Source organism: Barbus barbus (assembly GCF_936440315.1).
Source record: "Barbus barbus genome assembly, chromosome: 17".
Lineage (NCBI taxonomy): Eukaryota > Metazoa > Chordata > Actinopteri > Cypriniformes > Cyprinidae > Barbus > Barbus barbus.
In genome coordinates, this window is record NC_136745.1 from 9,256,257 (window position 1) to 9,269,535 (window position 13,279).

The following is a 13,279-nucleotide window of genomic DNA, read 5'->3' on the forward strand; positions in this document are numbered from 1 at the left end:
GGTCTTTTATAATGTCCTCAAAATGTTATTTATACATCATTCATGGAATGTTTTTTTAAACATTTTAGTCAGATGTTGACCAAAGACATTTTTAAACGTTACTACTTCTTGTTCTCGTTCAAAAGTAGCATTTTCATAATGTTTGAAAAAATGATAAAATGGAACATTCCCTTCATGTTTTCTCTGACATTTTTCGAAATAACCAAGAATTTGTTTTTTTAACATTTTTAAAAACTGGACGTTTTGAACAATTAGAGAACATTTACAAGTAATGTTCAAAAAACTTAATGTAAATGCTCTTTGAAAACATTCTTGGAACATTCATCTTTTTTTTCAGTTTTTTTGAGCCTAATACAGAAACAGTGACTCAGCCAATGATGTGAGTTTGGGGGGCGGGACTATCTGTTTATCCAAGCAATGACAGGTGAGATGAGTGTCTTAGAAACATGTTTGAAAACAGTCATTTTTGCAACTGTTTTGATACACCAGTGCCACAGATATGATGCACAAAACTTTAAGTCTTCATTTTCAACACTAGGTCTGAACCTAAACTGAAACCTCTTTTGGTCAAATGTTTTGATTGCAAAGTGTGTTTGTGCATCTTTCTTTACAATACCTAACACTGGTTGTCTAATTCACTGACATTCAGACACATTAGTAATAGCTATAAATCATTTTGAACACAATTGAAGTTGTTTTCTAACATTTAAGGAGCTGACACAAAAAAAAAAACACACACATTTGAAACCGCAAAAACTAAACCTAAACCTTGGACACGTTTGTACAGTGTGTGTGTGTGTGTGTGTGTGTGTGTGTTCAGACCTCCTATCAGCAACTAATGTGACCGAACAGGAGGGGGAAACCAGGACACACAGCGGGATTAAAACACACACACATACACACACACACACACACACACACATCAGAGAGAGAGAGAGAGAGAGAGAGAGAGAGAGGGAGGAGATATGAGACGCTCAGTTCACCAGTAGATGGAAGGAGAGACAGATGTGCTCGTGAGAGAGAGACAGATCATAAACACAGACAAGAGAAAATCACACAGACGGATGTAAGAAAGAAGAACAGAAACACATGGAGGAGTCTGATCTCACAGGAATATAGGAGAAACAGAACGAGAGAGAGATGAAGAACAATCCGTTCACCTACACAACACTCTGTAATGAAGGTCAGTTACGGAGTCAATCATCTAATGAAATATTACAACACTGCTCAAGTCATTAGCGTACATCTAAAACATTCATTCAATTTAATTCAAATATTTTCAATTTATTGTTACATTTTTTATTGAATTTTTAACATTCAATTTAATTTTTAATATTTAATTAATTTTTTTTTATTTAATTTACGTGTGTGGAGTGCTTTTGAGTTCAAACAAAAACATACTAAAAAGCACCTTGGTACTAACATGGTACTTTTGACCTGCACCTTGTTCATACCATAAAAGTATCAAAGTATCGTAATGATACCATGTTTTTTGGACTTGTATCATGGTAATGTAGTGATATTCTCTGTAGTACTTTGCAGAATCACATATACTACACCATAGTGAATGAATATGGTAGTCATTCAGTATCATGGTTTATATCAAAACACTAGAGTTGCCATCTGACACCATAATTTTACCATGGGACTGCTGCAGTACTTTTGTAATGTTCTCTGGTTGCTAAAATTGCTCATAAAGCCTGCGTGTAATTAATCATCATTAATGATACAGAGCAAGTTTACCGAATGTTTTGTAAACAGAGCACTGGGATCTCTGTGTGTGTGTGTGTGTGTGTGTGTGTTATGTAAAACAGGTATCTAATACCCATCTGTTACTGAGACCTCTGATGAAATAATGTGTGTATTCAAATGTGTGTGTGCATAAGTGTGTGTGTGTGTGTGTTTTAACATGTGTGTATGTAATGCTTTTAAAAGTGTGCATGTGCCTGTGTGTATTTGAGTGTGTTGTGTGTGCATGTAAAAACAATTGTTTTAGGATTTACTTTGAAACGAATCAAAAATAGTTACAAATATTTACAAAAACACACATTTTAGCATTAATTTCTGAAAGACCAAAATGGTATTTTCCTGGAAAACATAATAATAATAAAAAATACTGCAACATAGTCCAACTCCCAAAAATCATTTTTACACAGTACGCATCTAAATGTAATGTCTAAATGTAAATGTATTGACTCACACGTGGTTCCAAACCTGTGTGACTTTCTGTGGAGCACAAAAGAAGATATTTTGAGGAATGCTGGGAGTCAAACAACATTGGACCCCAGTGACTGTACTGCACTGTAAAAAGTGGAAATCTACCGAAATTAAGTGGTTTTATTCAAGTATATATTATATAAATATTTAACATCACTAAATCAAACTACAGAAATTAATTTATACCAACAAATCTATTATACCAATTTATACCAGTAAAGCTTTTTTATGTTAAATCTTTTTGTAAAATGTTATGAATTATTCAAAAGTAACATTCCCATGTTGCAATGTGATAAAATGTATTGTTCCCTTGCCATTTTCTCTGACATTCACAATAAACAAGAAACGTTTTTTTTTATTATTATTATTATTAAAAAGCTTTTTCAAAAATACACCTGAAAAAATTAATTACATTTAATTTAAAATTAAATTAAATATACCTTTGTAAAAGTTAAAGCAGGTTGTGAAACAACTGCAGGTTACCATTTTTTAAATATCCTCTTTCATGTTTCATAGAAGAAAGTCAGTCATATGGGTTTTGAGTGACATGAGATGAATAATTGAACACAAAATTGTGGTAAAAAGGGTGAACTATGTCTTCAACTTGTTTACTTTGCATTACATTCATTTAAATAACATTTACTTAATTTATAGATTATTTGAGACGTCCCTGAATGCCCCCAAAGAGAAGTTTTGACATATTTATATCACTTCTGGTTACAAATTAGTTCCCAAAGTAGCATGTGAGTGTGTGAGAGAGAGAGAGATTGAGATCAAGAGTGTGCCAAAATTGATTTCACACTGAAGAAATCTAAACACAGATAAAAACAGTGAGACACAAACACTTGAACACAAGAAAATAAGGGACGAAAGACAGAAAGAAGGACAGAAAGACAGATCGCCAGCGAGAGATAAACACCAGAGAGAGGGGTGGACGAAAGACAAGAAAACAGACAGTGACAGCAAAAGAAAGAGGAGAAGAGACAAATGAACAGAAAGACAGGAGACAGACGGGTATTTAGGAGAGACAGGCCTGAACCTCTGAATGAGGTGAATCTCCAGACGCCTGTCAAGATGATGCCCAGCTCATATTTCACCTCAGAATGAAAAGGAAGGAATAAGAAATGTCTGACATGATGAAATTAAGCCTAGTTTTAAAGATTTTAGTTTTTGCATTTACTTTTTATTACATTTAAATTACCTTTTTATAATTAAATAAGCAGTAAATTACATTAACATCAAATTCTCATTACTGTAATGCACAACAATCACATTCTTAAGGTAAACATCAATTATTATTCAGATTGTAAAATCTTTGTTTTGATAAAAAAAATATTGTATTGACATAAATGAATGAATGAACATACAAACAAACAAATACATAAATAGATAACAAGAAAAGAAGTTTGCAAAAAAATATACATTTATCAAAAGTCTGGGGTCTGAAGATTTCTTTAAAGAAATTAATACTTTTATTCAACAAAGATGCATTAAATCGATCAAAAGTGACAGTAAAGACATTTATAATGTTCTGAAATATTTATATTTCAAATGAATGCTCTTCTTTTGATCTTTCAAAGAATCCTTTTTTCTTGTTTTTATCATTTCTGAAGGATCATGATCATGATCATGCAACACTAAAGACTGGAGTAATGATGCTGAAAATTCAGTTTTGCATCACAGGAATAAATTACATTTTAAAATACATTCAAATAGATCCAAGAAAAAAAAAAAATGCAGCCATGGTGAGAATAAGAGACTTCCTTCAACAAAATTTAAAAATCTTACCGACCCCAAACTTTTGTACAGTAATATATAGACATAATTTAATATTTTATTATGACAATAAAATCTAATGAGAATCGTCATTGACAATAATGAGAATCACAAAAAACCCACAAGTGAAATGTCTGAATGCATTACAGTAATGACAATTTGGGGGATTAATGGTCCTAAAAACAGACTTATATATTATTTTCCTTTAATTTTGGGATGAAATGTGACCTGGTCATGACTGTGTAATTTACACAGAGAAGAGTGTATAAAATGAAATGAGTTTGAGAAAACATGCGTCATCCTCCAAAAGAGGTGAAGACAAACATCAGCGCATCTCTTGGGACGTTTGTGTCCTTCTGCAGACAAATGCACACTCTCTCTCTCTCACACAGTTTCTTTAAAAAGCCGTTTTCTTTTTAAGCTGATAAATCTTTTAAGCTACCCTGATACTCTCACAGGCGCAAACACACACACGTCTGATTGGTAAACACACGTGTCACATGACCAGTTCTAAACACACACAAGTTCAGCAGAGTGCTTTGAGACTCAATGAAATCATCTTTACATGTGCTTTTGTTGGTTTAGTAGTGTTGTTTAATAAGGCCTACTGTATATTCACTATTAGGCCTAGTATTTCAACAAACCTCTAGAACTGTTAAAGTCGTCCTGTAGAGTTTGTGCTCCAATCTCCCTGAACATTGTTACAACCACCCAAAACACCACCGCAGTGACCCAGAACAGCCTAACAACACTCAAAACAACCAAGCAACCATCCAATGGCCAAGCAATTAGTGTTAGCCATTTATAATTTAGTCTTAGTCTTTTAAAATAGTCTTAGTCCTGTGTCTTTTTAGTTATGATCATATTTAGTCAACCTTGTCCTGTTTTTGTTTAGTCGTGTTTTAGTCGACTAAATGTCTGAGCATTTTAGTCTAATTTTAGTCAATAAAAGCTTAGCCACATTTAAAACAACAGCGGTTGAGTAAGTGCATTTATTCAGAAAACACAAACGCAAACAAAAAAGTCGAGATCTCATGACAGAACACAGACTGGCCGAATGACACTTTCATTTAAGCCAAGCATCTCATATGGAGATCGCTAAACTCCAGCTTTCTTGTTTGTCTGTGTTTTCATATTATCAACGTGCTTCTGCAATGAAGGTCGATGCGCATGGTTTCAAATATTAAGCAAAACACTTGGGAAGAAATTTTATCCTTTTAAAGGAGAAGCATCTTATTTGGGGATTTGAACTATAGATATCTGACAACTGCACACATGGAAGCTCATGTATTAGAGGCATGTACAGCAGTCCGGAATAATATTTTGTCTCCTTTTTCGACTAAAATTAAAAGAGATTTTTGTATACATTTTATCTTTTAAAATGCATTTTATTCTCATCATTTATCGTCAACAATATTGCATGCTGATAGTCACAGTGATCATTTATTGACCTTACTGTCGTCTCGTCATCGTCTTGTTTTAGTCATGGGAAAAAAGCTTGTCACCGAACATTTTTCATCATAGTTTTCAATAACAAAATTAACATTACTAGCAACTCCCTGGCAAACACCCAGGACACCCCAACAACCATCCTAAACAACCTAGCAACCTATTAACAATGCCATAGCAACTCTCTGGCAGCCACCCAGAACACACTTGCAACCCCTTAACATTGCCCTAGAAACTCTCGCCCTGAACACCCCTTCTAACAATACACTAGCAACTCCATGACAATACCTAGAGCACCCCAGAAACTCCCTGGCAACCATGAAGAATAACCTAGCAACCTATCTAACAGTGCCCTAGCAACTCCCTGGCAACCACACAGAACACACTTGCAACTCCCTGGCAACCATGAAGAACAACCTAGCAACCCTTCTAACAGTGCCCTAGCAAATCCCTGGCGAACACGAAGAACAACTTAGCAACCCATCTAACAGTGTCCTAGCAACTCTCTGGCAACCACCAAGAACAACCTAGCAACCCTTTTAACAATTCTCTAGCAACTCCCTGGCAACCACCTAGAACACACTAGTTACCAGCCCCAAACAACCTAGAAACCCCCTAACAAATGCCCTGGCAAGTCCCCGGCAACCACAAAGAACAGCCTAGCAACTCCCTGACAACCACTCAGAATGCCATAGAAATCTCCTACTAACAATCTAGCAACTCTCTAACAGTGTCTCAGCAACCACACAGAACAACCTAGAAACCCCCTAACAAATACCCTAGAAACTCCCTGGCAACCACAAAGAACAACTTTGCAGGCAACCACAAAGAGCACCCTAGCAACCCTTCTAACAGTTTCTTAGCAACTCCTTGGCAACCACCCAGAACAGACAAGCAATCAGCCCCAAATAAACTAAAAAACCCCAAACAAATACCATAGTAACGCCCTGGTAACCACTCAGACACCCTTTAAACCTCATTACTACGAGCTAAAACCACTAAGAACACCTTGGCAACCACACAGAAATGTCCTGGCAACTGCCACAGCGTTCTGTTAAATGTACACCAATGAGCTACAACAATGCAGTGAATACTGTGGTATAACCATGATATCATGTTTAAAAAATACACTGTTATACTATGGTACTTTGAGTTATTTTTAGTTAGTGAGTGCTGAGTAGAGTATATGTCAGTGTGCACTGAGAAACACCACAGTCAAGCCATTACACACACACACACACACACACACACTACATGCACCTGTGTGTTTGTATATGTGCGTGAGTTTAATGGTTCTTCCATTAGGTTTCCCTCTGTGTGTGTGTGTGTGTGTGTGTGTGTGAGAGAGAGAGAGAGAGAGAGAGAGTTATGTGTGTAATATAACTGGCAGCGTTTTCCTCTCTCAGTGAGTCTCAGAGGTGCTGTATGCTCTGACTGGTTAATATTGTATATCAGAGGTTTAAACACACTCGTGTGTATCTCGCTTTGTAACATCTCCCAGAGCTTTGTTCAGTTTGATGCTCTGAATGACATCATACCACTGCAAAGCATGAACCACAAGCCAAACCAATCAAATCATCACAAAAAGAAGTTAAAAAGACCACATTTGATGTAATTGTTGTTATTGGAATATTGGAAAAAAGAGTCCAATTTCTTCAAATCTCATTAGATGCCACCGAAAGCAGTTAAAGGCTCCGGATAATGAACAGACGACTGTCTGCTGGGAGTCACTGCACAGAATGAAGATGGACTTTACAAACTACATCTTTCATTCAAACGGACACACCAGATCCACACTCACTCTTTATGCTCATCCTGTCTGCTGTTGGTTGTTTTGATTCATTTCTGTGCACACAGGGTTCAAAATAAACACCCGTGAATGACAATTGCTAATAAAAATTTGGCTTTGTTGAGTAAATAACATGAAATTACCAACTAGCTGACCATTCAGTGAAGCAATGAACATCATCAATACAGCCAGAGCTCAATACCTTCAGGACTATATTCACAATTTACAATACGGGCTTGAGCTCCTCACTGCTTTAATGAAACTGTTAACTTAATAAAAATATTAAAAGTATATATTTTCATGAAAACCTTATTTTATGAATCAAATTGACTGGTGTCATTCCTCCACTATATGATCTAGTGGTGAGGTAAACTATGAATTAAAATTGAAGTAACAAAATTAAAATGAAATGAAATTCAGAAAATTTCTTAATGCAATTTTAGATAAAAAAAAAAGCAAAGATTGTCAAGAAAACCATTTTGAAAAAAGTTTTAAAAGCTTTAAGATTTATATTCTAAAAGAGTGATAGATGAACAATACAACAAAACAATATAAAAAACAAATGATGGATGGATGGATGGATAAATTTCATTTCCCAGAACACATCACCTGTGTTGAATTTCTCTGAATTACTATTCAGCAAATTTCTCTTCCTGTCATTCCAGTTCAGCTTCCTAATGCAAAATATTTCAGGCAAAATATGATCTTATGTCTGAGAGTAAATATTTATGCCCAGTAAACTTACTTTCTTTGCTCCAGTGGCAGGTTTGACAAAAGCATAATTTTTGGAAGGTAGGGGTGTGTGTGTGTGTGTGTGTGCGTGTGTATGTGTGTGCGTGCTTGTTTTCAGGACAGTGTGGTGATGGGACGCTGCATCTGCGTCTCCTGAATATCGATCGCCGCACACAGTGATGCCAGAGAGTATTTGATAAAGCATGTGTATTTGTGTGTGTGTGTGTGTGTGTGTGTGTGTGTGTGTGTGTGTGTGTGTGTGTGTGTGTGTGAGTGTGTGTGAATGATGACACAAGAGAGGCTCAGAAAGACAAAATCAAAGTCAGGAGTAACGGAGTGTGAAAGAGAAGACAGAGGAGGAGTACAGGGCTCGACCGGAGCTGATGAAGAGATCAACAGAGACTCTCAGTGTGTGTGTGTGTGTGTGTGCTGGAAATGAAGGGATGAAAGTGGAACATCTAACTGTGTGCTGATGAACCGTAGCGAAGATCAACAAGAGACCTCAAGAACACAATACTCAAGGAGTGTGTGTGTGTGTGTGTGTGTAGAGACAAGGTGCCCTTACAGAAAAACACTGTGGCTGTACCAAATGACTATAATATCATAAACTACACTGTAAAAAAATTCAAAGTTGTAAATAAAACAAAGCTTATTGGAGTATGTTTTACAAGAAAATACCATTTCAGTCTTTCTGCTTCAAAATTATATTTAATTCAAACGGTATTTGTAATCAATTTTGAAATTTACTAGCAATCTCTGGGTTAAAATTGTTTCTATAGCAAGTCAATTTAAAATAAATGTAATCAGAATAACTACATTTGGTACCATGACCGTTAAAATAGAGTAGACCCAACAAGTTACAGTAAAGGAAGTATTTGGGTAAGCCAATGAAAAAAAAATTAAAATAAAAACAATATGTATGAGCAACGTTTATTTTTTCATTTGAATCCACTAAAATAGCAGCTAACTATTAGTTATTACAATAGCCATTAGCAGTATTAAACACTAACAGATATTCTCCAGTTAATTATGTGTAAAAACACCTAATTTGAACATTTTCTCTCCTATTACAGTCCGTTTCAAAGCATGATGGGAAAACTAGATTTCCTTTTCTTTACGCGTTTCAAGTTTTTGTTAAAAATGAACAATACTGATATGAATAAATCATTCATCATTGTAGTTCTTGGAACAAATCAGCATAATTTCCCAAATTCATTCCCAAATATTTTGATTAAAATGTAAAAAAAAATAAATAAATTAGGTATATATATATATATATATACATTTTTAGTCAAATACTAATTTATTTTCATGAAAAAAAAAATATATTAAATAAAAACTTGAATATATTTATATGGTATATATAGTGTTATCGATACTAATTTCTTTTCATGAACAAATAAAAATAAATAAATAATAGATATAGATTTTAGACAAAATGAACTGTTGGATTTTTAGGCATTTATTTTGGTTTGTCCACCTCAAAAATGTGATATTCAGAGATTTATTAGTGTAGCATAAAAATGTATTACTGTGATATTTAATATTTAACATTAATTTAAGGTACTGAATGTTTTCCATATATTATAGTATCTCAATGGTACAAGGTAATACTGTGTGAAATGTCAAAAAACATGGTAATATCATGGTATACCACATGGGTATACAGAACTCTAGGTTAATGACTGCTAATGAATGCAAAAGCACACCATGGTATAACCACAGTACTTTAATCTGATTCAATCCAAGGTCAAAAAGTGTCAAATCCAGCAGATCAATGAATCTAAATTCTTCTAAATACATCACAGAGCAAATAGCCATCCTGCAGCCCCCACTCCCTCTCCAGAGGATTCAGAGACGGTAGGAGAGGAGGAGATTTGGCTGCGGATGTCTCAAATAGTTTGTTAAAATGAAAATAATCCTAATGAACGTAATCTCTGGGATGCTCTAAGAAATGCAAATATTCAGTCAAATATTCCAAACTAACTTCAATCACTCGCTTAATTAAACACGCTTTGTTCCTCATTAGGCCTTTTGTGTGTGTGTGTGTGTGTGTGTACACGCGCATGAAATAAATGAGTAGTGTTGTATTATAATGTTCATCTGTTAGAGGCTAATGGGGGTCATTAGCATTTTTGACCAACGATACTCTTCTCTCTAACACACACACACAAAGCACTTTATCATCCACAATGATAAAGAATCAAATACACTATTATTTACATCGTAAAATATATAAATAAAACTCAAAAGATGATCAGAATGCATTTTACAAGAAAATACAGCATTTTTACTTCAAAATTTCACATTTAACTTCATTTAAATTTAAACGTGTTACTTGCTTCCTTTTCAATTATTTGTGAAATACTAGCAATTTCTCAATTGAAATTGTTTCTACAGATTCTACACCTTTTTTCTGTGTAACTAATTTACACTTTCATGAAATGCAGGTCACTTTAAAATGATCTAATGTCTGTCTAATAAGAGTTATTCTGGACTGTCCCTCTTCTAACTAATTTATAATGGCTTTTCATAAGTGGTTTTGGATTTAAGAGTAACTTTTAAATAAGTCATAAGGTCTGTGGTTAATGCTATTTCAAGAGACTTTCACATTTCTTCTAAAACGTAAATTACACCACATTTCAAGTGATTTATCATGCATATAAATTTAAATTATTATGGCATTAGTTACAATGTATCAAATTTTGTAGAAAAAAAACTAACACTATAATATTTTTTTATAAATTTTGAATACATTTTATTTTTTTATATTTTCCAATTTTGTTTTAATTTTAGTTAAAGTTCTGGGTTCTGTCTGTCTATATGTTTATAAAATATTTCTTTCAGTTTTAGTTATTCAAGTTAAACTATATTAAAATAAGAAATCTTGCCTTGACAACTAGTTGAAATATTTATTTTAATTTATTTTTAATGAATTTTAATTTATATATTATTTCAGTTAACATTTATTTCATTTCAAGTGACGAAACAGATTTTTTTAATCATTTTTACTTTTTGTGAACTATAATAACCCTGAGGCTAAAACCTCTTTTCGCTGACCATTTGCTGATAATTAATTAATTGTGTTTAAACAATGTTTTGTTCCCCATTTGTAGAAAGTGCAAGTAGCGCATACAAACACACACACACACACACACACACACACACACACACACACAGTGTTTGGGTCAGAGGAGACGGGCAGCTTTGAGACCGTCTCAAAAGAAAAGAAGCTTAACAGAGAACAAGATATGAACTACAAGACACACAGAGAGCTTATCAAAGAGCAAAAGAAAGGAGGGAGAACACTTAAGACGAGGAGGAGATTACAGAGGAATAAAGTGATCATAATAGGCCCTTCAGGAAGAGAACCAGCGAGAGAGAGCGAGACTTTAATCAGCTGCATGTGACATATGGGGGATTTTGTTAACCCTCATTAATATTCGTAATAGTCGTGTTGGGTTATTGGAGTCTCTGAGAATAAGATGGACGTGAACTTTAAGAGTGTCTCTCTGGTTTCTCCTGTTGACTGGCATTCCTGATTACAGAAAGTAACTCAGTTGTGGTGCTACTAACTATTCAAAAGTTTAGCTGTTGTTACGCCCCGTCTAGGGGTAGAGCACAGCATGGAAGGAAAACGAGTGTGAACAGTCAACTCCTTTTGAGTTTTTATTTGGGAGTTCACTTTCAGGAGCCAACAGTGCCAAAATAATTAACAAGACGTTCTAAATATTAAACCCTCTAAATTCCCTATCAAAATAAAGAAACAAAAATACAATTCTCTAACCTAACTGCCTAATCCAAAAGCAAAGAATGCTATAATGCCAAATGCTACAAAAACAAAAGATGATGTCTGACTCCTTACTTTCCCAATAATAGCTATTTACAGTATTCACAATAAACATTTACAGTTTTAAACATCAAGTTCAAAGGGCTTTGCAGAGCGATTAACGGAGGCTCAGAAGTCGTCTCAGGCGATGCAACACTTCCTCCCGAAACTTTGCCAAGAGCACACTGTTACCCAGTCAATGAGTGTCTATTCAGTGCCGTGCGGCCTCCTTCAAGGAACGCCCACTCGCTCAAGGCTTTCCAGAGAATGCTGGGTCTTATGACAGCTGCTTCGCCAGTGCTTCGATTGGGCCTGCTTCACATGCGACCCATCCAGTTCTGGCTGAAGCAGAGGATTCCATCTGCGGCTTGGCGTTACGGTCGCCATCGCATAACGGTGACTCAGGCCTGTGTATCAGCCCTGAATCGTTGGAGGGACCCCCTCTGGCTGAAGCGAGGTGTGATCTTGGACACGGCGCACAGAAGGAAGGTTGTCATGACAGACACTTCCAACTAAGGTTGGGGAGCGCTGTGCGAGGGCAAGCCAACCTTCGGTCTTTGGTCCGAGGAGGAATCGGGTCTGCACATCAACTGCCTAGAGATGCTAGCAGTGTGCCGTGCCTGTCAATTCTTCCTGCAGGACATAAGGGGACACCACGTGCTAGTACGCTCAGACAGCAGGTCCATGGTGTCATACATAAATCACCAGGGCGGCCTCGTCTCAAAGGGCCTTTGCACGCTGGCGAAAGACTTTCTTGTTTGGGCTCAGACCAATCTGCGCTCACTGAATGTGACGCATGTGCTGGGCAAAATGAACCAAGGAGAAGACATGCTGTCAAGGCACAACGTCTCCTCAGAGGAATGGACGCTCCACCCGCTCATGGTTCAGAAAATCTGGGAGATCTTCGGCAGAGCTTGAGTAGATCTCTTTGCCTCCGAAGACAGCTCTCACTGCCCAATCTATTTCACGAAGAGCACGGATGCCCTGGCCCACGAGTGGCCCAGTCTTCCCTCTAATCGCCCCGCTACCTCAGGTACTCAGACGAGTCAGGGAACAACGGCACAGACTTCTCCTAATAGCCCCCTTCTGGAGGAACCAGCCATGGGTGTCTGAACTATTCCAGCTGCTGGAAGCAGCCCTGTGGCCCATTCCCTTGAGACGGGACCTCCTCTCTCAAGCGAACGGCATGCTGTGGCATCCATGGCCCAGATTATTGGCCCTGCATGTGTGGCCGCTCAACGGGAGCCTTTTGTCCTCCCAGAGCGTATCTTAAACACTATGGCGGAAGCTAGAGCCCTATCTACCAGACGCCTCTATGCTCTGAAATGGTCCATTTTCTCGGCTTGGTGTCAAGACCGCGACTTAGATCCGGTCACCTCTGAGGTATAAGTGGTTCTTTCGTTTCTGCAGGAGATGCTGGATAAACAGCGTTCCCCATCCACCATCAAGGTTTACGCTTCAGCCATAGTGGCTTTTCATGCCCCTAT

The 13,279-nt window shown here is 36.5% G+C and overlaps 1 protein-coding gene across 1 annotated transcript in view; it reads right to left on the reverse strand.

Moving 5' to 3' along the window:
- The window catches only part of dock2 (dedicator of cytokinesis 2), a 121,477-nt gene that overhangs the window by 26,338 nt on the left and 81,860 nt on the right, over nt 1-13,279 (reverse strand). The gene's annotated exons all lie outside the window — the stretch shown is intronic.